Genomic DNA, 27,157 nt, shown 5'->3' on the forward strand with positions numbered 1-27,157 from the left:
GGTTCAGCCCATCAGAGGTCAGGCTCCTATTCAGGGCATTCCAACTGGCTGCAGAGATTTGTGCATGGCAGTTTCTCGCCCATGAATTATTCACTGCCCTAGCAGGATATACTGTCAATAACCCTGCAGTTTCCACCAAGGGCAGGTAGTGCCCAAACCAGGGTTTTGGTACACTTACAGCTGGTGGAATGGAATGAACTAAGAATATAATAGTCATTGTATAATTATACAGACTATGTCAACATGCTCTGTATTCTACCAGGCTGATTTATTATTCTTCAATATATGACAAATTTCTACTCAGATGAAAAAAGTAAAGTTTTCCAGCTGAACTGTAGGAAACCATTAAACCCTGCAGCCTGATGGTTTGCAATGTGTCTAACTCACAATACCAAGGGTATTGCAGGTCTCACTTCATGTCACATCAAGTCATTATTTTTTTTTATTGATGCATTACATTCCTGGGCTTGGAATGGCAGAAGTTGCAGGGAGGTCTCTGAGGTGCAAATGTGGGTAAAACAGAGCATCAGGTCATGAGATATTTATCAAGTGATAATGTGAAGGACTGAAAAAGAGATGAGGTTGGGACAAAGGCTTCTCCAGCTGGGAAGTTATCGAACACTTGGAGCCCAGGAACAGATAGCTCAGTGGCAGCTGGCTGCCCTGACTCCCTGAAAAATTAATCACTGCAGATAAATGCATAAAAAGACAACACTTCAATCTGTTTTCTGCTGAAGCTGGTGGCTAAATCCCCATGTCTTGCTCCTATCCACCCTTCAGTCTGTGCCACGAGGCCCAGATGTGCTCACAGCAGTCCTGTTGTTGTGACAGAATATCACCAGTGGATTTGTGAGTGGTGCCTGTGGGGGAAATCCACAGGACTTTGTCCCACCACTGCACACTCTGCTTGCTCCTCCTGCACTGTGCAGAACAAGCCCACAGTTTTTCAGCTTTTGCAGTGTCAAACTTCCAGATTTGGCCACTGACAGGAAACTCATGTTGAAGAATTCACTTCTATCCCTCCAGGCACAAAACCTGATTTATTGCATAGCCACCAAAGTTGATGGAGTTGTGACTGCACAAAGAGCTTTACCATCAGCCTTTTCTGGTGTGCAGCAAATACATTTGGAGCCCTGAGACTCCTCTAACACTGGAACACAAATTTCTCACTAATCTGCCTCTGTTTTCAGGGGGCATTTTTAAAAACCAGAATTCCTTACACACAATGCAAGAGCACTTCATGATTTCAGAATGAGTACATGAGCAAGCACCAGCGTAGACCTTGCAAGTATGTCTTGGTCTAGAAACAGTCATTCTATGAATATTTTAATTGATAAAACCACATTGTAGAAATGTTCATAGAAAATTAACACAAGTGGAGCACAGAATAGCCAAAGGAAATTAATTTACAAGTGTGATGGCATGAAAATTCCCAGGAGACACTGAGCAATTGAACTAACCCTAGTTATATGAGCTCTCTCTGTGCTTCCAACAGCAGCATTACACTTGGAAGGAAAATTCTTCTACCTGCAGCAGAGCAGCAGATGCAGAAAGGGCTGATAATGAAGCCCAGTTAGAAATCTTTCTACACCACCTTGCAATTGCAGCATAAGTACCAATCCTGTGGGAAACAGCAGCAAATTCCCACTCAAGGATAAGTTCACATCACAAAGCACCTGCTAGAAGTACCTTTACAGTCTAAATAGGACAATGCCACTTATGTTGTGGAAAAGAACATTTAACAGTGTGCAGCTATGTAATTATGGGCTGCCAGCAGCTGATACAACTCTGTGCTGGCAAAACTACTGTGCAGGCTTCCTATTGACTGGGCCAGCTTTTTGGTTTAAAGAAAATTGGTTGTAAAGACAACACCTGACAAATGCATAGACATCCATGGAAAAGAGCTCTGCAGAAAAGCAGGGTGAGATGCTGCAGCTGATAGAGCTATGCTGGAGGTTTTCCTACCTCTTGTCCTGATCTCTCCATAGCTCAACCACTTCTCTTCCTGACAACCCCAAAACAAAAGTGCAGTGAGGAGCAAAGAGGTTTTCTGATGTGCAGCCACGTTGGAAAGGGAGCTGCTGCACAGCAGCAAGGAGCTTTATGGAGGTGGAAGTTTTATGGGTATCTTTACTTATGCAAGAGAAAGGAGGTGAATATTATTTTTTGCGCTAATAGGAGTAAAATAGGTTGGATCAAGTTTGAAAATAGCCACTATATTTGATTATCAGGTAAAAATCTGTTTTTGGGAGGGACAATTAATCCTTGTACATGTGGCAGTAATGCCCAGCACCTCGTGCAGGCAGAGAGGCTTTGCCAGTGGCTCTACAAGGCAGGGTTCCCCTCTGTGTATGCACAAGACCATAAACATTTCATAAATGATTGCAATCAAATCCAAATAAATATATTTAATAGACCAATCTTCTCAAGATTGATTCTGAAGAAGCTCTGTAAAATGATACGTGCCTGTACATATAAACCATGGTGAAAAAAGGGCTCTTTCCCCTCATGTTTTAAATTACTCAATACTCCAGACTGGTTCCTTTGATTTTAATCTAAAAGGCTGAATTTGCAGATTGCCTAAAGATAAATGAATATTCGTCATCTGTCCCACTAACATTTTTCTAAGATATTACTTCTCCTTTTGGCAAACCTGCTAAGATTTGCTTCTCGTTTTTATCTTCCGTTGTAAAGCCGAATTTGTTTTGAATGACAAATAATTCATTACAGAATCCATTTTTTAACTTTTCTTGCCTGAGACATCTTTTTGATAGTTTCAGGGCATTGTTCTAGCCAAAGTATCAAATCCACTCTTCTATTTATTCCAGCGTGCAGTTTTGTGTTTTGCTCTGGCAAGCTTCCAGCTGAATTAATTTGACATTCACTGATCAATCAAACTGTCTCATTACTACCTTCTGCCCGCCTTGTCATCATGGCCCACTGTTGACAAGAGTAAGGAATGAACACCCACAGGGTCACCTTCAGAAAATCTTTTATTTAATTGTCATGGACCTGCAGCTAAGCCCTGAGGTTATCTGCAATGTTCCTGTGTCTCTCCTTTCCCCTTTACAAGGGTGTGAATAATTTCACTCAGGCTCACGCCGTTCACAGATGGAGCCACTCCAGCAGAGCTGTTTAAGCAGTGGCCTCAGTAATTACTCTGAGAGCTTGCATGAGGAGGATTGTTTTATTTCAAAAGCCACATGAATGACAGGCCAAGCAGACCATTCCAAGAAAAGGGCTCAGAAAGGGGTGCTGAGAAAAACTGACAAAACTCCCAGTACAGTATTATTTATATTCGTTATGCAAGAAAGCCACTTTCCTTGTTTCCTTGTTATATGGTACATTATTCCAATTAATTACTGTTTCTTATTTATTTTTTATTATTATTTATGAGTGCCAAGTGATAGGCCCAAGGCAGTAGCATGGCTCACTAGAACAGGTACTCTGCCAAATCTGCAATTCCTGTTTTCATTTGTCTGAACTGACACCTGTAGCAATTGTTATGAACTTCTCATGGAATTAAAACCTGTGTGTCCTGTGCAGGACTCAGAGCATGTGGTAGGAGATATCTGCTCTTTTGGGCTTTTTTTTTTTCTGAGTTGGTTTAAATTTCCCACACTTTTTAAACATTCTCTGATATTTTGTCGTGGAGATATTCTGGTTCACATCTCACATGAATGACCAGTGCACTAATATATATTACTAGAAAGGGAAATGAAGTCCTTTCTCTTCTCCTGAGATCATTATAGCACAGGTTTGGTTTTGTTTAGTCACATATATTCATGGATTCTTCTGGCTTAGGAACATCCTATAATCCATTGCTGCCCAGGATCACATAACACTGATCCTTATATACCATCGGGTTTCCTAGGCAGCACAATTCTACCAGGTCATGAATCTGATATTTCAGATTTTTTTTTGTCTGGAAAACACATGATATTCCTCAGGCTTATTGTAAGATTTGGGCTGCTGTGATGGAAAACAAAGCATAGGATAGGATAGACAGGATTCCTTTATTTCAATACATCGCATTTTATGTTGAATAACTTTTCCTCTTTTCCTCCTATTTCTTACATTTTTTTCAATGAGAAAGTAATTTCCATGATGCATATAATGTCTTTTTCCTTAATAAAACTTTTGTCTGAGTTAGGTGTATGTGTTTGGAGTTCTGTGTGCATCCACAGAGCAGCAAACACATCTCAACACTGCAGCTGTGTGAATTCTTAATTAATAGTGACACAATCACTGCCACAAACTGGGTAGGGATGCTTTAACATGAGAAAAACTGTATGAGGAACTGGGTGGATATTTCAACAAGTCAAAGTCATAAGACACCTTGGGACCAATTTACTGCATACTTAGAAACCAAAGGGTGTCATTAACTTTAAGAGGAAAGCTCACTCTGCAGTAAAACAGAAGCCATCAAAGTGGAGATGGGAGAGTTAAAGGAGTTATTAAAAGGATGGGAAGTAGGTTTGGCAGGAAGGCTCCTGGTGAACTCCCCAAATGCAAAGGGGAGTTTTGCCTCAGTCCCAGAGAAGGTGCTGATCCACCAAGGATTTGGGGGAACATATGGTTAGGTCTGCACAAGGGGTGGCTGAAGTAAAAATAATAATCTGCAAAACCATGAGACTAGCAGAGAAAAAGCTGTAAGAACAGGAAAAGTCAGGCAACAAAATGTAATTTTGTTAAGATTTATAACACTGATAAGAACATTATTAATTAAATCCTAAAGAAATGCATTGGGGTCTGCCTTATTACATGCAGGTGGAAAAAACCCCCACCTTTTTTCTTGACATTCTGCCTGATACAATAAATATTATTTATATTCCTGGATCTAAAAGAGGGTTTTAAGGAGGTATTTTGAGTAAAGAAGATATTTTGTCTTAATTGAAATGAGCATTGGTGTATGTTCAGTTTTCTACCTGTCACAATCAAATGGAACCTGAACTCCCTGCCTCTGTGTTGGAAATTTATAAAAATTTCAAAAAATTGCCAAAATAAGCTGCTGAATTCATCATATTGGGTCAAAAAGAAACATCTATTGAACTCAAATATTAATTTGATTTTAATTTAAAATTTGATTTAAAATTAATAAGTCAGAGCTTAAGCAAGGGCCACACTCCAAACCCTTTCCCCACACTCAGTCCCACACTCAGCCCTGTGAGCCACTGCCAGACAGCAGGAGAACCCCTAGGAAACAGAACCAACGTAGTGAGGAGGAAAACCAGATCTCTAGACACCATTTCTAATAACATTTAATGCCATTTTTAATCAGTTTATGTAAATTTGGAGGCTTTCAGCTTTTCTGTGCAATTTCCTCTTGGCCAGCTGATTAGGTCTTTGCCAGAACTGAAAAAGCTTGTGAGAATATCAGTCCCACAGGACATGGAAATAAACTTATGAATCACTTGTTAAAAAATCAAAGAAAAGGGGTCGTGGAATACTTAAAATAGGCTTACACATTAAGGAAAAGAGGACTTGAGCATCTTTTCATTATTTCATGGCACTATTCTTAAAATAGGCTGTAGCTTCGAGAAGCAGCGACTCTCATTTCTTTTTTAACTGGTATTAGTTTGGATGAGCTTTGTTGTCATATCTCCTGATTTTGAGCTGTAGGATAGGCAGCTATGTAGGCATGATAGAGAAAGGACACCATGACAGAGATTTTGCTTTGAAATGTGATTCAGGACCTTGTTGTGATGCAACTTCTTAGGAAAGTGCAGAAGACTCCTGCTAGCTTTGATATTCTGAAAAGACATCCCATTTCCAAGTAAGAAGTCACAGTCTGAACATAGCTCGTGAGAAATCAGTGATTTGTTCCAAGGAACCTTTCATCAGCAGTGTAAAGAGACATTTCATAGAACCACAGAATGATTTGGGTTGGAAGGGAACTCAAAGTTCATCTGGTTCCAACCCCCAGTTTGCAGCTCCCATCTCCACAATTTGTTATTGCATATTCTTTTAGCTGATGCCACTCCTGTTAGTGGCTGCTGTGTCACCTGCCAAAGGTGTTTCAAAGGTTTTTTTGCCCTCAGTAAAGTCTCTCCAGCCCTGGATTGCAGGTTCCAAGACTCTGGCTCCCAGCCCTGCACCCTGAGCACCAAACCCAAACTCATTAATTCAAGCAGAAGTGCAAGAGTATAATCATGTTTCCACTGGGTGCCAACAGAGATATTTGTTGACATCAGGGGAATGCTTGAATTTTGTTTTCTGCAGTTAAAGCTATAATAAACTGAGAATCCTTTTATTTTCCTTCTTATTTACAGTACAGAGCTGCAAGACAGATGGTAAGAACCCATCTAGCATAAAGAACACGGTAGCTTTAATTGGCATTTCTGTTAAAAGGATTACTGTTTGATAAAGGCTTGTATTTTCCCCTGGTAAGGGGAGGAAATTAGATCTTTGATGGAAGCTTAGGATTGTGACTGAAGAAAGTATATATATATCATTTCTGGGATGGATGGTTTATTTACAGCTGGCTGTGTAGCATTAGTTTATCAATTACCTCTCAAAATGTGATTTACCTATCTGGAGAAAAAAAAGCATTGTTTTTATTGTCTCTAATGATCAGTTCTCACAGTTCTTGTTATTCCCAGCTGCAACAAAACAGTTCTAATGACAGAAGTTTCAATCCATTCTGCCAAACTTTTACTGCTGTCAGCATAGAGTCAGCACACAGCTCTCCATCCTTCATTCTGTGTGATACTTCTTTCAGAGTGCACTAATATTCATTATGATGAGAGAAATATTGGTGTTTTTTCCCAACTGGTTAATCTACATAGCTTTAAAAATGTATATGTTTATACAGAAAACCAAACAAGCAAACCCCAAGAAACTGTCAAGAGGACTGAATGTGTCTCAGTGAAATTGAAGACAATCTGTCATCCAAAGCCCATACAGGAAAAACCCACAAAACGCCCATTAGACAGACAAGAGGATGCAAAACACATCCCAAACACTTTCCATCACTGAAACCTCTTAAGGACTCAGAAATCTCTCAGAAGCAACTGCTTGTGGACAAATCACACACAATGCCTGAAACGTTTCCATTTTGTGATCCTAAGAGGATCAAATCTGATCCCAATTCACTGTATTTCCTTCCCTTTGCTCACCAAAGTCCTAAACCCAAACCCACAGTTCTACCACCATCAATAAGTAATCACACTTACTGAAGGACACATTTTCTCACCTACCTATGTTAAACAGAAAGATAATTTTAAGGAATTTCCTCCATTATTTTGATTGGTGACAACCCTAACTCCATGAAGGAGAAGGCTAGCTCTCACTCTTCCTCTGTGTTCAAGCTAATTTGAATTTTTATTTGCTTGTGGGAAACAGCTGGGATGTGACCATTCTGAATGAGCCTAAAATATTAGAATTCATACTGATGTCACAACAGCAACCACTTCCCATAAAGAGTGAGCAAGGTTTTTCTCTTATCAGTGACAAATCCAAAAGAAAATAGCAACATCTTGGATAGGATCAGTAAGCATCAGTAAATGTGGCCATTTCAGTAACCCTCGAAGTGTAAAACTTTCGACCTGGGAATGACTTCTCCCTGCCTTCCCTATTTTCTCTTTCTTCAGCTGCTTACTGCTCAAGTATTGGTAAACGAAGTCCTTCATACAGCAGAGGTTGTAAGCATGTGATTAACATTAAAATGGCCTGTCAGCAGTCTCCAAGTGGATTTCATCATGGGACTACTGAGGTGCTTAATGTTCAGCATGAATTAATTGCTCTGCCAGTTTAGAAGGTCTGTTTGCCATGTTGTGCCTATATTACCGCTGTAAGTTAAATTACCACAGTCTATAAAACACCTTGTAGTCCATTTCTTCTGGATGAAAGGAGCTATGAAGAATAAATTGCAGTTTCTGAAACACAAACACCCACCTGAAATGATTATAGGAAAATGGCTCTGGATATATTTCTGTTCCACTTCAGTGTCACAAAATTCGCTGCATTCTCTTTGTATCAGATAATTCCATCTTGCTAATTTTCAACAATCACCAATTACAAGGAAAATGTCAAAATAACAGGAAGATAAGGCACCAGAGGTATCATTTGTCTCTCAATAAGCTGTCTCTATTCATAACTAAATTTAAAATACAGCTCAGATATTGCATGTCAGAAATCAAGGTAAAAAAAAAAAATTCAAGCAAGCATATTCCTACTCTAGGAGAAACCTGATCCAGACTAAATTTAGAACACATTAGCTATACATTCGAAGAAAGAGATGGAGCAAATATGTGTGTGCTAATATGCCCCACATTTCAAGGGGCATAAAAGCATGTCAAGCTCTTCCATCCTTTTTTGGCTCACCTACAAGAAAATTGCATTAGTAAGTGGCATAAAATCATTCCGTTTGGAGCAGTAACCTGATCCCTTGTTTTCAGTTGTGTCAGAACTGAGAGCTCAGAGGGACAATGGGAAAAGGTGGCGCCCCAGAGACAGATAGATCACACATTTTTCCTATCAATCAAATAGTCTTTGCGCTCAGGTGGACTGAACTCAAGAACGTGGCTCGAATTAGACTTGCTGTCATAAGTTTAGCCTTGGTGTTTGATACAGCAACTACATTTTCATGCCAGAATTAAGACTTTTTCAGTGATGTGGTGAACACAACACGTTGCTCTTTGGATCTTCCAAAATATCTTAGAATTAAGCAGAAAAATTCAACTCTGACCTTGCAGGTTACTGATGTGCTCTGAGGTACTCTTAAGTGATGTATGTATAAATACATCCCAAAATATGTTGTGACCTTGCTCAGAAATAATGCAGGTGGAGTTTTACATGTGCATGAAGGTCCTGGGCAGTAACACCCATAGAAGGAAAGGCTAAGAGGCTTAGCCAATTTTTTTTAGCTATGTTTACCCCATTTGGCATCTGAAAATATTTAGAGGCTAGTGTTTGACTGATGCCATCTTGTAGTCAGTTAAACTGACATCATTGGTTTTACTTGGCAATTTGAGAAAAATTATGATGAAATTATTTGCTGTCTAAAATTTGGGATGACCAAGTGAATTGGCTAAAAATGCAGTTTTCTTCCAATGTATTTAAGGGAAACACCTGAATAATTGAAAAGCCGTCTGAGACACCAAGCTTGCAGTGAGGCTGACAGGACCCATGGTGCTGAGTTTCCCACCAGACAGTGGTTGAAGTTAACAGGATCATGAGGGAGTCAGAGGGACTTGGAAAGCATAGAACAGTGACTTGTAAAACATTGGAATGGGCTGCCCAGGGAAGTGGGGGAGTGTTCAAAAACATCTGTGGATGTGGCACTTGAGGACATGGTTTAATGGTGAACAAGGTGGTGGTGCTGGGTTGATGGTTTGGCTTAACAATCTTTGAGGTCTTTTCCAACTTTAACAATTATAGGGATTTCCTTGGTGTCTGTGGTCCTTTCCTTGTCCCACACATCTGGGATTGCAGCTTGCCTCTCTCTCAAAGCACAAAGTCCCTCTCAAAGTCCACAGATAAAGAGTCCAATTGCAAAATCAGCACTGAAAATGTGGCTGCAGAGGCGTGAGAAATGAAGAGTTATGGATGAGGGGAAGATATTTATGGCTGGTATTTGAAAAAAGATGGAGAGTTATTGCAGTAGAGATACACAAACAGGTTCTTCCCTAGGGCTGGGGCTGCAGAGAGGAGGAAACTGAAACATCAGAAGCTGTGTTGGGTTGGAATTGAGACGAAGTTTTTGGTAAAATAAAGAGATGAGTCCATGGGAAGGTTTGCAAACCTTAATCTGATGGAAAGTGTCATAGATAGCTACTGGATATTCAGTCTTTAGAGCTGTACTGTTTTATCCATTTCCCTGAGCAATAAACTGAGCAGAGACAAAATGAGATGACATTCAATGTGCAGTGACATGCCTCATGATGGGTAGGTGGGAATTTGTCATTAATTTCTCCTTTTGATTATATATAATAAAAAATATATATATGTGAAATATAGCTAGATGGATGCATCAAGTCTTTGCACCTGGTCCGTGGGAGCATTGCAAACTTGTAAATATCATTTTGTGATATTTAACAAACCTTCCAGGGTTTGACAAAAATAAACAGCACCAGTGTGAAAGAAAGCAAGAATTTTCATTAAACAACATCTTACAAAATGAGTTATATTTAACTTCCTTAAACCAGCAAAAACTCCAGTGCCTTGGAACACAAACTGTGGTATTTTTCTTGGCACACTCTATAGGTTATGTCTTGTGCATGGAAGAAAACTTTGGTCCTTCATTTAAGAATTATGATTTAGCATGAATTGAATTTTTAATATACAATCAAATAGATAACATATAAACACAAATATCAATGTGTGATTACATATATATATTAAAAAACCTTCAGAATACACACACACATTTCAAATGTGCACATCTATTTGCACATATGTGGAAAAGCTTGACTTTCAAGCCTGTTCCCTAGCTACCACAGAAAAAGCATTCTGCTACATTTTCAGAGCTGGGCCTCCTATCACAAGCTTTTCCCTTGGAGTCTTGTAAAAAAAGTAATAATTTCAAAACATTGGGACTGGGTTTTCTGTCTTTAGCTGGGGAAAATCAGCATAGCTCTGTATTCACCACAAGATGGAAAGTCACAAACAGGTTGGCCAATGCATTTAAAGCCTAAAAAAAATAGCTTCACCACACAGCAATTCATGCAGGGTGAAATCTGTGAAGAATCCACAGTTACTGACCTGGAGAGGGCTCTGGTATCACCCCTGTGTTTGTTACCAGTGAAAAGTGACAACTTCAAAGTGCTGCTGACTTAGCTGGTGACAAAACCATCTATACCATATATGCTGTAGTGCTACTTCTGATCATCCTGATGGTATTAACGGAACCAAAAATGAAAAAATGAATTCAGCTGAGCCATTCAAGTATATGATAAATCTATTTATATATCTCTCATATATGTCAAGACAAGTGTCCTCAGCAAAATAAAACAGAGACAAAAAGCATAACCAACTTCATCAAGACTAAGGAAGGAGGTGAAGTGGTCAAGCTAAGAAGCCAGACAGGCATCTCCCAAGTGTCCTGCTCAGCCTCAATAGCAATAACCCCTCACTGAAAATAATTCCTTCTCTATTCCATGTCCTATTTCCACTATCAGTCTAGAGATTTAGGAAATTAGATTCAATTCCTTGGTTAGAAAACTCCCATTCCAGGCAGACACTGGGATGGAAGGCAAGTTTTACCTCCAGAAGTGCCACGTTATTGTCATTATGCTAATGAAGTCCACTCAGGTTGTGTGAACCTATTTTTTCCATAAAACACATTTTATAAAGAAGTAAATTTCAACTGAGATTGATTGACAGCTGTCAAGTAACACACATGGCAATTCAGTTGGCAGGAACTGCTGCTGTTTGTCTGGGCACCATAAAGACCTGTTGCATAAGCTGATATTTTTTGAAAGGATCTTCTGAAGCAAGAGCCTGGCAAAAAATCATTTTTGTCGTTTCACTTGATTTCCATTGGGTTCTACATGCAAGTTAAGGTCAACAAGGCAGTGCTGTTCTGATCTGAGATTTATGTAAAAAAAATGTAATACCAGTATGGAGAGCTGGATAATAAATTTGGACACAGCTCTATATCTGGCAAAAATCAGCACTTCAAATCACTTCATAGTAGTGAATAATTTGCCTTAAATAAAGCATCTCATTTTCCCTCTTTGTGAATCATCCGCAAGCAGATTATTAAGCAACTATATTTGTTGTGCATAGTTATTTACCACACAATTTCTGTAAATAATTAATGTTGTCTATTTTATTTGTAAGTGATCAGATAGAAGTTTAGAACACCAGAAGTTGGAGTGGGGTATGGTTAGCACATGCTCAGTAGGAGATAGATAAACTTCATGCCAGGGTTATGTGAATTCCTGCCCTGTTTTCCACTACTTTCTATTATTTATTAAATTGTCCTGTTAAGCTGTTGTAGCTTCATTTCTGAATTTGACTATAAAATAAATAAAATATGCACATATATCTAAATCTGTAAACTAAAGCATATTTAATTAAAAAAGAGATTGTTAATGTAAAAAACTCCTCAATGAACACTTTAGAACATTAATCTAAATTAAATCATTTATTACATGGATCAGGAACTCAACTAACCAAAGCAAATATTACAGTACCTTGATCAGAGCAAGAATGCTGATTTACTCCAGTTCAGCTTCTCCCTAATGATTCAGAGCTGTTGAACGTGACACTCCCACACCCTTTACTTGTCAAAAGCTCTGATCCAGAAAACATTTTGAGGACAGAAAGCAGAGAGAGGACTCCCAGCAATGCTGGGGATCTGCCAAGGCAAGTAGTAGTGGTGTACAGCTGGGAAGACTATGCTTAAAAGATTTAGCATTTGTTAGTCACATTTCAGACTTCTAAGAAATGAATATGTGAAGTTATTTTTGGGGGATGCATTCTAATGATGCCACATAAAGTTGGTACCAGAGGCTCAGACATAAAATTTTAAATGAACTAGAAGAAAAACATGGCATTACTGATTTGCTCAGCCTCAAAACAAGAAGATTGGTTGTTGCTTCAGCTTTTTTTACAAGTCTCATCTTTTCTTCTGTATCATAAGAGAGCAGCTAACAAAATCAACATGCTAAAAGACATTTCTGCATTCCCTACTTAGTAAAAACTTCCACTGCAATTCAGGCAGAGGAGTCATCTCTACTCCCTCTGTTCTTGAGAAAGATGCCAAGGTCATTAGGTGCCAAAAGACACATTTAAATGCCTACAGAGGTTGAGCTCCCAGGGAATTGGACGCCTGGCTTAATTACTAGCCTTGAAAATTGCTATCTCTATCTTAAGTTGCTTTTATAACCTTGAAAATTTGGCCTTAAACTACTCCTGAAAATAAGATTTAGAGACATAACGTACTGTTGGCATTTGATCTGGGATCTCAATACCAAAGAACAGGCTCCTATTATTGAATAATTAAGGAAAAAATCCATAAATTATTCAGAGTAGCTATGTTTTCCTTCCCAAAGGAAGCTGTTATATCCCAAACCTGAGCCTGCAGACAAACAAGCTTCTCTCCTGCTGAGTTACAGCCACCCCAAGCTGTATGACAGGAATTGCTGCAACTGCTCCACCTCCCCCTGGCCATCCATCCTCTCCCCATGTGTGAGGCTGCTGCTCAAGTAGGGACTGGGTTTAACCAGGAGAAAGGGTTTCTGTCCAGTTAATCCCTCCTGAATTTCCCTCTGATTGGACTTTTCTTTCCTCACTCTCCAGACTGCCTAGAGGGACTTAAAATCCCTCAAGATTTCCTTTTAGAGGTCACATGCATTGACCTCCACTCAGCTGGGCAACTTGCCACCTCCCCCTGCATGAGACTGTGCCCAACACTCATTCCAGCTGCAGCCCCGCTGCCTTGATGTGGTTTGAGTTTGTAAAAAATGAATTCAGCTGTTCAGTGGATGAGGTGTGGACATCAGGCACCCCAAGGGCAGAGACACCTTCCACTATCCCAGGCTGCTCCAAGTCCTGTCCAACCTGGCCTTGGACACTTCCAGGGATCCAGGGGCAGCCAGAGCTTCTCTGGGCACCCTGTGCCAGTGCCTCAAACCCTCACAGGGAAGAATTCCTTCCCAATATCCCATCTAACCCTACCTTCTGGCAGTTCAAGGCCATTCCCCATTTTCCTGTCCCTCCATCCCTTGTCCCCAGTCAAGGGGTACAGCTCTCCTGTACCCCTTTAGGCACTGGAAGGGTCTGAGGTCTCCCTGGAGCTTTCTTCTCTCCAGCCCCAGCACCTGGCTCTGCTCACATCTCCCTCACCTCAGCTGCACCAGGTCTTGTTTGAGCAGCAATGCAAAGCTCTTTTCCCACTCCCTTCCTCTGGCAAAGGCAAATGCAAAGGTCCCAGATCACCAAAATAGCAGCTTTTTCCTCTCCTCACCTACAGGCTTGATGACTGGTGCCGATATCTAATTAATTAATTAAGGTTAGTTGAGGTCGGGGCCTGGAATCTGAGCAATTAAACTGTTTGCTCCCCTGCTAAAACAAACCCCATGCACGAGGCGAGCTGCCAAGGTTGGAATTTGTGAAATTTGACTCAGGAAAGGAGGTGCCCTGTGCCTGTCCCTCAGGGCAGCCCAGGGCTGGCTGCTGCTGCCAGGCTGTGCTGGAGGCTCAGGGATGGCACAGAAGAGGTAGGAAGAAGTCCTGTTAACTTTTGTTTAAAAGATGACTTTTCCTGTCCTTATCATGAACTTGAATATGTGGTATTTTAATTTTAAAGCCCAGCTCTTGAAATGGAGTGATTAGATATAATATCTCGCCTTTGACAAGGGAGCCTTTGTGGGTTCAAAGATGAGCTTGAAAATGAAAACTGATTAAAGCCCGTAGGGTCAAAGCCAAGGATGGAAATGAGAGTTACCTGACATGGATTTCTTTTTAAAGATCACACACATTTAATCCTGTTGCACGATTCCTGATTTATATAATTCAGTGGTGCAGCAGCAGAACATGCAGTTCACAGAGGGACAAAGGTGAGCTGGGCTGGGTGAGGAGGGGGAGCAGGGATTCTGCTCCAGGGACTCTCTGATGGAGGTGCCTGCTGAGCCAAGCTGCCCTCCTGGCCCCCAGATATTTATCACTACCTGGCCTGGCATAAATACCTAAACAGACCACTTGTGCTGTAAATAGCTGAGAGCCACCAGCTGGGAGGATTCACTCATCGCTTTAAAAATTAATACTGTTTTATTGTGAGCATTTTTTTTTTTTTTTTTGGTGAAAGCTCTTCATACTCTTCAGGAAAATGAAGAAGAGCTGGAGAACATCCTAAATGCTGCTATAAACAGAAAATGAGCATGCAGCTCATGGACATCATATGGTCACAGCTTGACAAAGCCCCTGGCACTTGGATCTGGATGGATCGTGTTCATTACTGCTTGGATTTTCTGTCATTTCCAGGAATTTCTGTATTCTGCACTTGTTAATTAATCCAAACTTCTTGTTAAGGGATCCAGAAGTTTTTAGAAAGTCCATCCCTCCCAAAACACTGGACATTTCCCAAGGATAATCCTATAATTGGCAAGAAAGGTTGTACTGACAGGATTTCATTCCTCTTATTATCTTCTAGACTTTCTAAGGTATAAGAGATTAAAGGTAATTTCAATAATTATAGTTGATATAAAATTAAAATAGCCTTGATGGTACCTCCACAGACACACAATTTTAAATAAACTTTTAAAAAAACCCCAGATTTATTTGCTCTGAAAGATTCATGTGACCCACTAACCCCTGCAGTGTCATGTGTCTTAACTAATTAACTATGCACTTTATTGATCAGAAAAAAACTCTCCACAACAAAAACAAACAAACAGCATAAAAGAATCCACAGGAGTTTTCCAAATGAAGCAATTATTTATGAAATGGTTTTGACTAGTTTACAAGAAGAACATGCAGAGCCTCAGTGAACCTGGAGCCTGGGGGCACACCGTGGGAATCTGCCTCCTGGGCAAAACAAAGTCTTGGAAAAACACTGCCAGAAACTCGTATTTTCTACCTCCCCTTTTAAGGGCTTCTGCTCCAATCTGGAACTGCTCTGCTATGACAGGGATCATCTCCCTTTCCACATCTCACTGGGGAGGATGTGGGCAGAAGGAGCTCATTGAAGACACAGGGCTCTTCTTCACACCCTGTGAGGGCAGGTTTAGAGGGAGAAGAAAGGAAATTTATTTCCTCCTTCCTTCATTTGACAGGCAGTGAAAGGAACCTGGCCATCAGCAAGCATTTTTGGAAATAAAATCTGCTTTTGCTTGGATTTCAGCTCTTTCATACCTGATGACAATATCCAAGGCTAACACGCTTTCTCCTGCAATTCAGCATTTCCTCAGGCTCTTTTCCTCCCCAGTTTGACTCCCATTCCCCAGCTATTGATACATTAAATAAAGTCAGAGAAACAGTTCCTTCTTGTATTCCTGCCCACCTGAGCTTTTACCCCATAAATCCTTTATAATCTCTGTGCCCAGAGATAAATACAGGGTAAAACTGCTTTTTACCCTATAGAACCTCTTGGATCTAGCACAGGTCTGATATCCCTAATTTCTTCTTTGCTCATTCTCCATACACAAGAAGAGAAGCCTTGATGCAGGAAAACACTTGAGAAGCTCCTTGATTTATTTAGGCATGTTCTTGTAATCCCAACTGAATAGCTGAGCAGATTTGGACTTAAGAATATATTTAATTATGGCACCAGAATGAGGAATGCAGCTGTGGCAGAACATGGTGAAACCATGGCTAATACATGTTACAAACTAGGAAACCACGATGGCCAAGCTGTCATCTGTACAGATGGTTTTCCTCAGCCAGAAATCTGCTTTATTCTGACACATAAAAAATTAAAACACCTTGCTAAAGAATCCTCTGGTTTACAAGACAAGCTGCTCTGGAGAGAATATAAATGTGTTGGCTGCTTCATTGGCAGTCTATGCTTCAGATTTATTTTTTTAAGATATAATGTCTGAAGCCATATTTCCCTGGTGATAAAAATCCCGTTAGTAATCCTGACAAAATCCTAAAGGGCTAAAAAGCAATGAAGAGGATTTCTAATGGTAAGTTATAAATCCTTTTAGAGAATATCTTGGTTTAAAATAATTCAGGGGGAAAAAAAAAGAGAATCTTAGGAATGAGGTAGTTCTACTTAAAAATCCTATGGCGAGATCAAGGACACTTAGGAGAAATGCCACTTGCTAAGGCAAGGAGAGGACACTGAGCAGCAGCTTTGGATGACTTCCACTTACTGTCCCACACACTCTTCCAGAGCTGATTTTCAGGCTTTTTTCCCCCACATAATTTGTGTCACATAAGAATTTGATTTACAATTTTGATGAATATTTTGACCCATAATTTGGAGGTGGGTGAATGCACATCTTTACACATAATTGTAGAACACACGTAGTGAAACTCACACTTGTGGAATACAAGAGGTTTTTTTGCTGAATAAAGGTATGTGTGTTACAAAAAAGCCCTGAAATAACTTCAGGAAGTCTCAAACAATGTAAATATATAGTTCACTCTACAAGCTAAAAGGACAAACAGCACATCTAATATTATTCCTCTGCTAGATTTATAATAAACCTGAATTTGATGTGAAAACTGCTCATTGAATGAGATGGGGGTGGTGAGGAATTAATTGGGGTCTCTGCACCTCGTGTCACCAAGTGCAGAACAAGAGCCGTGATTAAGAATTCATTACATTCAATTATTAATTTATCAAAGAGGCTGCATTCTTCACTCACCTGGAATTTCACTGGGATGAAATCAATTGGATTCTACAGGAATTGATAAAACTGCTACATTTAAATAAGTAATTGCACACCTTCTGAAGATTTTGAAGCCCATTTACAGCCCTCTAGAGCAGAGGTGCATCACTGGTTAAATTCTGCAGGCTGCAAAGGAATGATTGCTGTGCTTTATCCGTGGCAATGGAACTGCTTTTCACACAGTGAGGAATTAGCAAAGAGAACCCACTGCTGAACATGCAGCTGACAAGAGGCTGGGAGAGGCAGGGAAGTCTCTCAGGGACAGACTCAGAAAAGCGATCTTGATAAATTGGAGGAATGGATTGAAATCGGGAAAATGAAATTCATGGAAGACAAATGCAAAATACTGAGGTGTGGAAGGGAAATCAGATATGCCAACACCAACTGGGACACAGCTGGAGGTACAGGGCAATGCAAACTGGAAATGAGGGGAGGCTGGGATGTTTTTTTGGGTATCTTTACGTACAGAGAATGTGGGCTGAAGGATGCTCCCCTGGGAGCCTACAGAGTGGGGCAGCCCCTGCCTTCCTCCTCAAGTGCCTTCTGTTTTCCTCAGGTGCTGATAGCCCAAGTCCACAATCGGATTTAGCCTGGAATACTTTATTCAGCAGATTTGATTTTACCTGCTCAGCGAGGAGTTTTGGGATGGCTCCAACCCCTGAGTGTGAATAACTTAATGCCTCAAAAAAAATTTGCCTAGCCCTAAATCTAATCTGAACCTGGAACACTTCTGTGCAAGCCATGGAAGCCTTTTCCAGGTTGAAACTCACAAGCAAGACGAGCTTCAGGCAGCAGGACAAAAGTAAATCAGTTGCAGGGGAAATCAGGGGATAAGGAAAGACTTCTGAGTGACCTTGCTGTGGGGTTCAGTCTGAGAGAAATTAAAACAAATGTGCAGGGGGCTACTGCAGAACTTCCTTGGGCCACCTGGGCACTATCAAAACAGCATGGTCAGCCTCTCCTGTGCAGCATCATAGCTGGGATTTGAATCTAAAAGTAAAGTTCCATTTATCCTCTTTGTAACTGCAGCAAGTCCCTGTCAGACATTCCTCACACAGCAATATATGGCACACTGTGTTTTTAGAAATGGCTCTCAGTCACACCTTTGTTAATTCAAAATGAGAATGTAATGGTATGGAAAATTAATACTGTTTCTCTGCTGTGTCACATAAAACTTGTTCCATATTCATGTAATAGCTTATTACTGATAAGATAAAATAATATGGACGGTGAAAAGCCATTTGTTTCAGAAGTACTGTGAACATTAAACCTTACAATAACTGTACTGACTACTAAAACATGCAGCAGTACTTACAAAAACCTCGTAGGTTCAGCAATCAGCTGCTGAATCTACTACTCACAGGAGTTTGTACTGGGAGATGTGGGGGACTCGTGGTTGTTGGTTAATAAAGACTCAGGGGAAAACCATTCATAAATACACAGTCTATTTCAAAGCATCACAAAATGAAGAGTCTGAGACATTTTAGCAAATCTCCAAACTACGTTTTAAACTCTCCAGTTATGAAACAAATTGCTCCACGTTGAGTCACTACCCAGAGAAAACTACCTTTAATGCTAGCAGAAAGTGTATTGCAGAAATTCCCCACATCTGCAAAGCACCTCACTTAAATGATAATTATGTTCTATAAAGTGCTGTTACTCTTAGTCACTATTTACTTTATCTATTCTGAGTCATATTAAGCGTAGTGTCTCAGCTGCAGAGAATTTCATTACACCATTTGTTAAAGCATCTTTAATAGGCCAATTTCAGCATCCGTCTACTGTACCTCACTAAATGGTTTTTATTTGCTAAATGATACAGTTTAGATGAAACACACTGCAACAAGGAATGCAGTTGTACTACTACAGATGTCACACTCACAGCCAGAAGACTTTCTCTGAGATCACTGTGCCTACCAGGGGAGTGAGGCTGCAATCACTGAGTTCTATTTTGAATCCTTACACTACTAAAACTTCACAAAACTGCTTCAGACTGGAACCAAAATTTGAAATTAAACCAGACTTTGAAGGTTTATTCAGAAGAAATGAATGTATTTCTTTGATGTTTTAATTTGTAAATTCTAATGGATTAACAACATGTAGATTAAAAGGTGAAATAAATACTCTAATGACCTTATTGCTGCTCAGTTTCAGTATTCAGCCAAGTATTTCAGTCATACTTTGTATGGGAGTGAAACATCCAAATAAAACAAATTTACCATGCATTGTAAATAAAACAGAGTACAGCAAGTCTTGTTAGTGTGGCTACCTGCTCTTATTCTCAGTAGGTCTCTCCATCTACTTGTCTGCGATCAAGATATCTATATTTTCAAAATTACATACTTTAAACATCATTGGGAAAAAAAAAACAAACTATCAAGTCCAGTTCACACTAGAACATTTTAGTCATGTATATCTGTAGTTAAGCAATGTAACACTACAGGTAAAGCTCCAAGTTTCAGCCTCGGGGTTTTTTTACAATATTCCTTCAGACTTGTTCCTGTTTTATCCTAGACCAGAGAGATCTGCTACAAAAAGGCTCCAACCCTCTGTGACTGATCTCTAAATTACACTCTGTTGATTTTGTAGTGGGTTTGATTCCTGCATCTTATCTTCCTTTTCCTTCCTAAATACCCCATACTTCCACACAACGAAATCCAGGACTTCAGAGCCCTTTCAGTCTCTATTAGGTGAAGGAAAGAGAAATATCACTCCAGCTGACACCACTCAAGTGATGCTATCAGTTACACTAATGCCTGGAAAGGGTATCTCCACTGAGACCTGCCAGCAAGGAAACATGCCTGGAATTCAACAGGAACCTTTAGGCACCAAGGACAGAGAGTTTGGCCAATCTGGCTACTTGCAGTTTAATTCCCTAATTTGACAATATTTAAATAAACATCTCTCTCCACCTGCAGGAGTCTCTGCACAGGACCAGAGCAGCAAAGATATTGTCCCATGAGCTGCTGTCCTCTTAGTTCTTTGAATTTCTGTGACTTTTATTTCTCCCAGGCAGAATCCTATGCTCTCATCATCACTATGTACCACAAAAGTTTGCAGCAAACAATATGTAAATACAAAATAGAATTCAGGATTAAAAATCCACAGGTTTTTCCTGAAAATCAGAGAAAAACCTCCAAATAACTCTATATTTGCATGGCCTACCACTCCTGAATGACGTTTGCCCAAGTTGAAAAACATCAGCAACAGAAGACATTTGCAGATGAAGGCAACACAGACTCTGTGCTGCTATGGTCTTTTGTGGTTGGCACCTGAGAAGATCTGATGAGGAGAGGTCAAGATAAACTCCCACATTATCCCTCACCCAGCTTGAGCCTTTCCATCCCTCGGGGGAGAAGTGAGAAGTCCACAAAGCCATCTTTAAAGAGGACTGAGGTGCAATTAAAGGATGAAGCAGCTGGAGGGGCAGGGAAACAATGAAACCCTGTGTCAGAGAAGTCCTTTAGCCCTGTGGCTGTTCCTACAATCACAGAGCCTCCTGAGCTGGAAGGTGCCCACAGAATCACTGAGCCCAACCCCAGACCTTGCACAAACACCCCAAAAATCTCACCCTGTGCCCAGGGGAGTTGTCCAAGTGCTCCTGGAGCTCTGGCAGCCTCAGGGCCATGCCCATTTCCTGGGGAGCTGTTCAGTGCCCCAGCACCCTGTTAATGGAGATGGAAAGTCTGTAGGCTTGCAGCTGAGGTGGAAGGCAAGGTGGCTGCTCTCTGCTAATCACTTGCCCTGGATTAATCACCGTAGAGGCAGCTCAGGTAAGACACACAGGGTCACAGCACCTTGAGTTCCACCCCAGCATGGGCAGTGGCACCACAGGGTGAGGTCAGCAGCAGCTAACGATGGCAATCCCTGACAAAACCAGCCAAAGCAGCAGGTGAGCTGCAAAGCAGATACCTGCAATTAACAACCCAGTGCACTTTGGGTTTATGGTGGGTTTTTTTCCTCATTAATTAATTCCCTCAGGTAGTTAAAAGGAATATGAACTGTGTGCCCAGTTTGAAGAAGTCAGGAAAAGTTTCCTTTTTTTTCCCCCTAATATTTCAGTGCATCACAGCATGTTTTGTAGTTGCTGGCCAAGGACTGACAGTTGCTTTTCATGAAGCACACTGCTTTGCTGACTTTTGATGCTGAACTAAATTATCAGCTATAGCTTTGTACTGTTCCCTCCTGTATGCATTTTCTCTTTAATTAAAATTGTTGGAGGTCGTTGCACATAGCTGAAATCTCTGCAGGGAAAACACTGTTCCTCCGTTTTGGTGCAGTTTGGGTCTGTGACTCCTTCCTTATTCTCATTGAATTAATGCTTTCTTAAAGGACAGAACTATGAAACAGGAATGAAGGTGCAAATGAGGGCAGCTCTTGTCAGTATCTTTGCAAAAATAATGTACCCCCTTTATGGCTCAACCCTGCCAAGCAGTTAAGCACATGCTTATCTTAAATAGCTCCACAGCAATCGATGAAACAACTCACATGTCAGCAAGACACTGATCAGGGGGTTACTCCAATGGATGCTTTATGTCTTATGATTAAAAATAATTCCTACTTGGGAGCTGGGAAAGCATTTGCTCAAGCCTGCTGTTTGCTGGTTTCTTCCCTGAATGTCCTCTTGATTAGCACACAAGCTCCATGCGAAATATTTGGAGGATATATATTTTCTAGGTATCCAAGTGGTGTTTTTCTTTTAAATTGGATGTGAATGCCAAGGCAACTTTATGCTCCTTTTCTACTCAAATGCTCTGCTGCCACATGTCAATACTGCTCTCTGGCAGGTCTCATAAGAGCTGGAAGTACAAAATACACCTGCTGTGGCCATCTCTGTGTTTTCTTTTCAGTTTTTGTTGTGGTTGGAACACAGTTTTTTGATGCTTCTGAGGCCTGCCTTCAATGAACTTCATCTTCCTGGACTGATTTGCTGGATTTTTAGCTGCATCCAGCTCTTTGGCCAACAGCCTAATCTCAGCAATATTTATTGTTCTCTTTATTTAGCTCCATCTCTTTATCACACATGCTCCTTCCATTGTTAGGTCTGTTTTTCAGGTAATAAGCTGCAGAAAATAAAGTACCTTTTTTGGTGCAGATTCAAAGGAAAAGGTCTCTAATTATGATGACTGTGCTCAAGACTGCCCATTATCCACAAGGATTTCTGCTGCCACGAGCAGGAGGGCAGAGAGAGCCAGGGCTCAGCTTTTCCCTGGCACATTCAGGGACAAAACCCACTGGGTTTCACTGAAGCAGCAGGTCAAGCTCAGGCTGTGCTGAGCTCCTCAGGGTCAAACTGCACGAGGCATGAGTCTGAAGTGACTAATTTTAACTCTATGTTTTTATAATTCCAGGATTTCTTTTTCGGAACGCTGCTATGACAAATTTGTTACTCAATTTCCCAGACAGGTTCTCAAGCCACCTCCAGGCTGCAAAGCTGAAAAATAGCTCACATTTAGAAAATTACAATAATAAAATCCACACACAAAGACTGACTCCACAATAAGACTTTTTCATGTTATTTTGCTGCTGAGTGAGACAATCTGCCCAAACTCCCCCAATAATCAAAGAGGAAGTTTGCTGTCTGTGAGGAGAAGATGCAAATCCTGATTCTATTCTTTGCTGGTGCTCAGAGCAGGAGCCCAGCTCGTGTTTGCTATGAATTCTGTTAGTCTTTTATGACATTGTAATATGCAACTCAAAAGAACTCATCAACTTGATCTAATCTAAGCTTCTCCACAGAAAACTCAAATAAGCCTGAATTCTTGGATTAGTCAATGTTTGCAGCCACTTGAATCACATTTCATATATACATAAAGTGAGCATGTGAATCTCAGCAGTTAAGTACTCTGCTGTCAATTTCCATTTTTTTTTTCCTTAAGAAAAGAGTAAAACATATTTAAACTCATCGCGCTGAGAAGTACTATCTGGCTGTGATCAGATACAATCAACCGAAAGAAAAGAAATAGCCACATTTGCATCCGTAATCTTTTTTATCTTGACACTGAAGGCTAATTGTCATATCAGGAAATGCAGAATGAAATACAGTATATGTGCCTGGAGGTACTATGTTTGCAAAATTGCTTAACAGCAGCCACTACTTGCTGTTTTGACAAAGATATACTCTTGCTGTCTGATAGCACATTTCTGTAGGAAATAATTTTGAGTAGGCCCTGTCAAATAAAGTTAGATTTAATGCAGCCACAATGTTAGTAATAAAGAGGAAGCATTGACATTTTCTTCTTTATAATTAGATGTTGCCACTGATATCCAGCACGAAGACACTGCTGTCCTGAATTGTGATTGTTGCTGGAATGCTCATTGCATTCCCTGAAATCTGCGCTGTCCCTGCGGGTGCAGAGCACATGCACACGAGTGTTGTACTGCTGATTGAACTGTCATAAATCCATCAGAATGTGATAGAACTCCACCAGATGAACCCTACCTGAACATCCAGCAAATATATCCCTCGCCGCCACTGGCTATTTGTATTATATTTCACATTTTAGGGACAATAGGAATGTGTTATTCTCTGGGAAAGTGTCTTCTAATAGCCTAAAAATTAATAGGGGCTGAGAATTGCTTTCATACACAATTCATACACATGCCTGGGGGTTTTTGTTTTGGTTTTTGTCTTCTTCAGGTAATCATTTCTCTGAATGAAGTTATCAGACGATGCAATGGAAAATAGCCAAGTTATTACAGGATGCTGTGACAGCCTGATCAGGAGCAGAGTCCCACTGTGTTATCAAACACAATCACAGGATGGTTTGGGTTGGAAGGGACATGAATGTCCATCCTGTCCCAGGGACACCTTCCACTGTCCCAGGCTGCTCCAAGCCCTGTCCAGCCTGGCCTTGGACACTTTCAGGGATCCAGGGGCAGCCAGAGCTTCCCTGGGCATCCTCTGCTCCCCACCCTCACAGGGAACAATTCCTTCCCAATATCCCATCCAACCCTGTCCTCTGGCAGTTTAAAGCCATTTCCCCTTGTCCTGCCACTCCAGACCACTGTAAATTGTCCCTCTCTTCAGGAGTGCCCCAAGGCATGAGCACTTCCAGAGAGGTGAAGACTCCTTGGCCACTGACAGAGTTCCCCCAGTGCCCATTTGGCCTCAGAGCCTGTCCTTACACACTGAAAATAAGGAATAAAGACAGATGCATCTGTTCCTGAGTGGAACCACTGGAGCCTTTCCTCTGGCCCTTGATCCAATTTGTAGTGTTACAATCAGCTTACTTAGATCCCATGTAAATAAAGCAAACGAGAGGGAGCTGGAAACAAAGGCAGGTGGAAACAGAAGAGAAAATGCAGCTAAAAATATTATAAATCCTGCAGCAACCAGACTGCCTCCTTTTATCCCAAAAGGTAGAGAGATGGAACTGATTAGTTCTCACTGAGGAAAGGATATTGATGTTTAATACCCTTTTGAGGCTGTTGAGCTCAGTTATTGGATTCAAAGCAGGATACCTGGTGGTGCAGACAGCAGCATATAACTCTGTTTCCTTCCCTAACAACTGCAAGTCCACAAGAAAATTACCAGTTTCAGCTCGGAAATGAAGGTGTTCTTTTGCTGGCTGAAAATCATTTATTTATGAAACAATTTTAAATTATTTGCCATTTGCAATGCCAGGAAGAAACAGCACATTTGTTCAGCCAAAGTACAGTTATCTCTGCAGCGAGGTTTAGAGTGGTCTTAGTGGTTGTCATCTTTTAGGCTGAATTTTTATTGGTTTTGCAAATGTTAACACGTATTGTTAAACAAGATTTAGGCAAGGCAGATAATGTGAGGAGTGAGTATGGTTGGGTTTTCTCCTAAAAAAACCCCTCAAATCTTTTAAGGTGAAAAGAAAAAAATCATTACAAACTAATGGCCCAAGAAATGAAAAGTTAAAAAGTGAATAGTTTGCACACACAAAATTGCCTTTCTGGGATGACATCCGTGAAGACTTTTGGGCCAAACAGGTGTTTCTTTTTCAAAAGTTGAAGTGCTCATTTAATACTTTCAAAGTGAAACGCTTTGATTTTTTTTTGTTTGTTTCATATTAAAATCTAGTTTAGACATCATAAAAAAACCAGAATATTAATATTAAGTAATAAAGAAAGAAGCTTAAGATCCTTAGAAATACAAACCATAATTTTTAGTCAAACTGGTTGCCTAAGTTGACAATTTCTTTTACTAACAAAACCACTTTCCTCCAGCATGACTAAAATTTAAAAAAAATGACAAAAAACTAACCCCAAAAGCCAAAAACTAACCCCAAAAGCCAAAAACCCAACAAAACCCCAAACAGACCTATCAATTACTTACACAGCTCTGTGAAGAGCTTCTTGGAAACTCTTAACCACAACTTTTATTTGTAGAATATGATTGCTGGCAACCAGACATTGTACCTGGCTCCCGTTTTTAATAAGAGGATGAAGTGATTATACAAATGAGAACTCCTAAAAAGTTACAAAATGAGGCTGATGCAGAATGTGAAACTTTTTGTGAAACAGAAAAATAAACACCAGTAGGTGCAATGCACCAAAAACATGTTTTGGATCCAGGATGTTTTGGTCCTGCAATGCCCTTCTAACTTCATCAGGATCTTATAGGCATTTCTGCTAAAAGCCAGTGCATAAGCAGACTTTTTGACATATGAAATAGCAGCACAATCACTTTCTGTTCACGGCCTCCAATCCTCCAAAGGGAAACTGAAAATAATATAGCCTAATTACAACTCGGAATAAAACAGTTTTATTACCGAATGAACGACTTTAATTCTTTGTTTGCTCTCAAATGATACGTGAAAATTAATATGTGGCAAATTAACACCATAAAATTCGGGAGTGAAGGATTTTTTTTTTTTCAGTTTGCCTTGCCCTACTTGCAGCGAGGGAATACAATTTCTCTTCTGGATCACAGGCAATAAAGAGCACCAGATCATAGTAATGATAGAAGTTATACAGCACGGGGCTTGCCTTCCAGCATAATTCAGTCATTCAGAAGTCTTTGTGCTTACAAATGTATTTTAAATACATCTCGAAACTGAAATGTGGCTGTTTTAGTTAGCACCAGGCTTTCCACCTCAGTGGGGATGATGAAGGGAACCCTAACACATCACGAAGTGCTGCAGTGCATGAGAAAGCTTCTGCTCCATCACAGCCCCACGTCAGGACATTGCTCATCAGCACCATGGCACAGCCAGGCACCTGAGGTGCTCTATTGCCCCATAATGAAGCCATCCAATTAAGATTCATTAACCTCTGGCCTCCTTCACTTATTTGATGGACAGTGATCATCTCAGGGAAAAAGCAAAAAGGTGAGCTTGACTGAGCTCAGTTCAGCAGATGACATTTTGAGGAGTTAAAGACACCTTAGATGAAAATTTTCGTCTGAAATATCAAGGAATGTTGACATATTGATTGATAAATGGAAACATTATATGAGATGGTCATGCTGGCTGAACATTCTGAGTGATTTATGCTGAAACATTTGCTTTTTTTATGTGTACCATTTTTTTATGTTAACAATAAAGTGCTGTAAATGCTACATTAGTAATAAAATATGCACTGGCTATGTGCTTTATTGGCTTTATTTGTGTATGAATAAATACCACCACATTCCCCCAAAAATGATATGGAAATAATATCCCTTGACTAGGCACAGTGACAACCTGTAACTATTGCAAGGTAAAATTGATGTTAAAATCCAGGAATGGAAGTCTGCACAAACCATGATTCATGTCGGGAGGTACATCTTACCACTATGCTTAAGGAGAAATGTGTCAAAAGAAAGAAGAAAGGATGCATCAGAGTTATTAGGAAAGCAGAAGAGATGACTATGTGGAAGGGACAACACTTAACTGATTTATGCCAGTGCTTCGAAACAGTTC

General features: G+C 40.3%; 1 protein-coding gene across 2 annotated transcripts in view; it reads right to left on the reverse strand.

The window, feature by feature from the left end:
* TAFA1 (TAFA chemokine like family member 1) overlaps nt 1–27,157 on the reverse strand; it is a 203,354-nt gene that overhangs the window by 95,806 nt on the left and 80,391 nt on the right. The window lies entirely within an intron of this gene.

Source organism: Lichenostomus cassidix, chromosome 12, assembly GCF_008360975.1.
Source record: "Lichenostomus cassidix isolate B80296 chromosome 12, HeHo_3.0, whole genome shotgun sequence".
NCBI lineage: Eukaryota > Metazoa > Chordata > Aves > Passeriformes > Meliphagidae > Lichenostomus > Lichenostomus cassidix.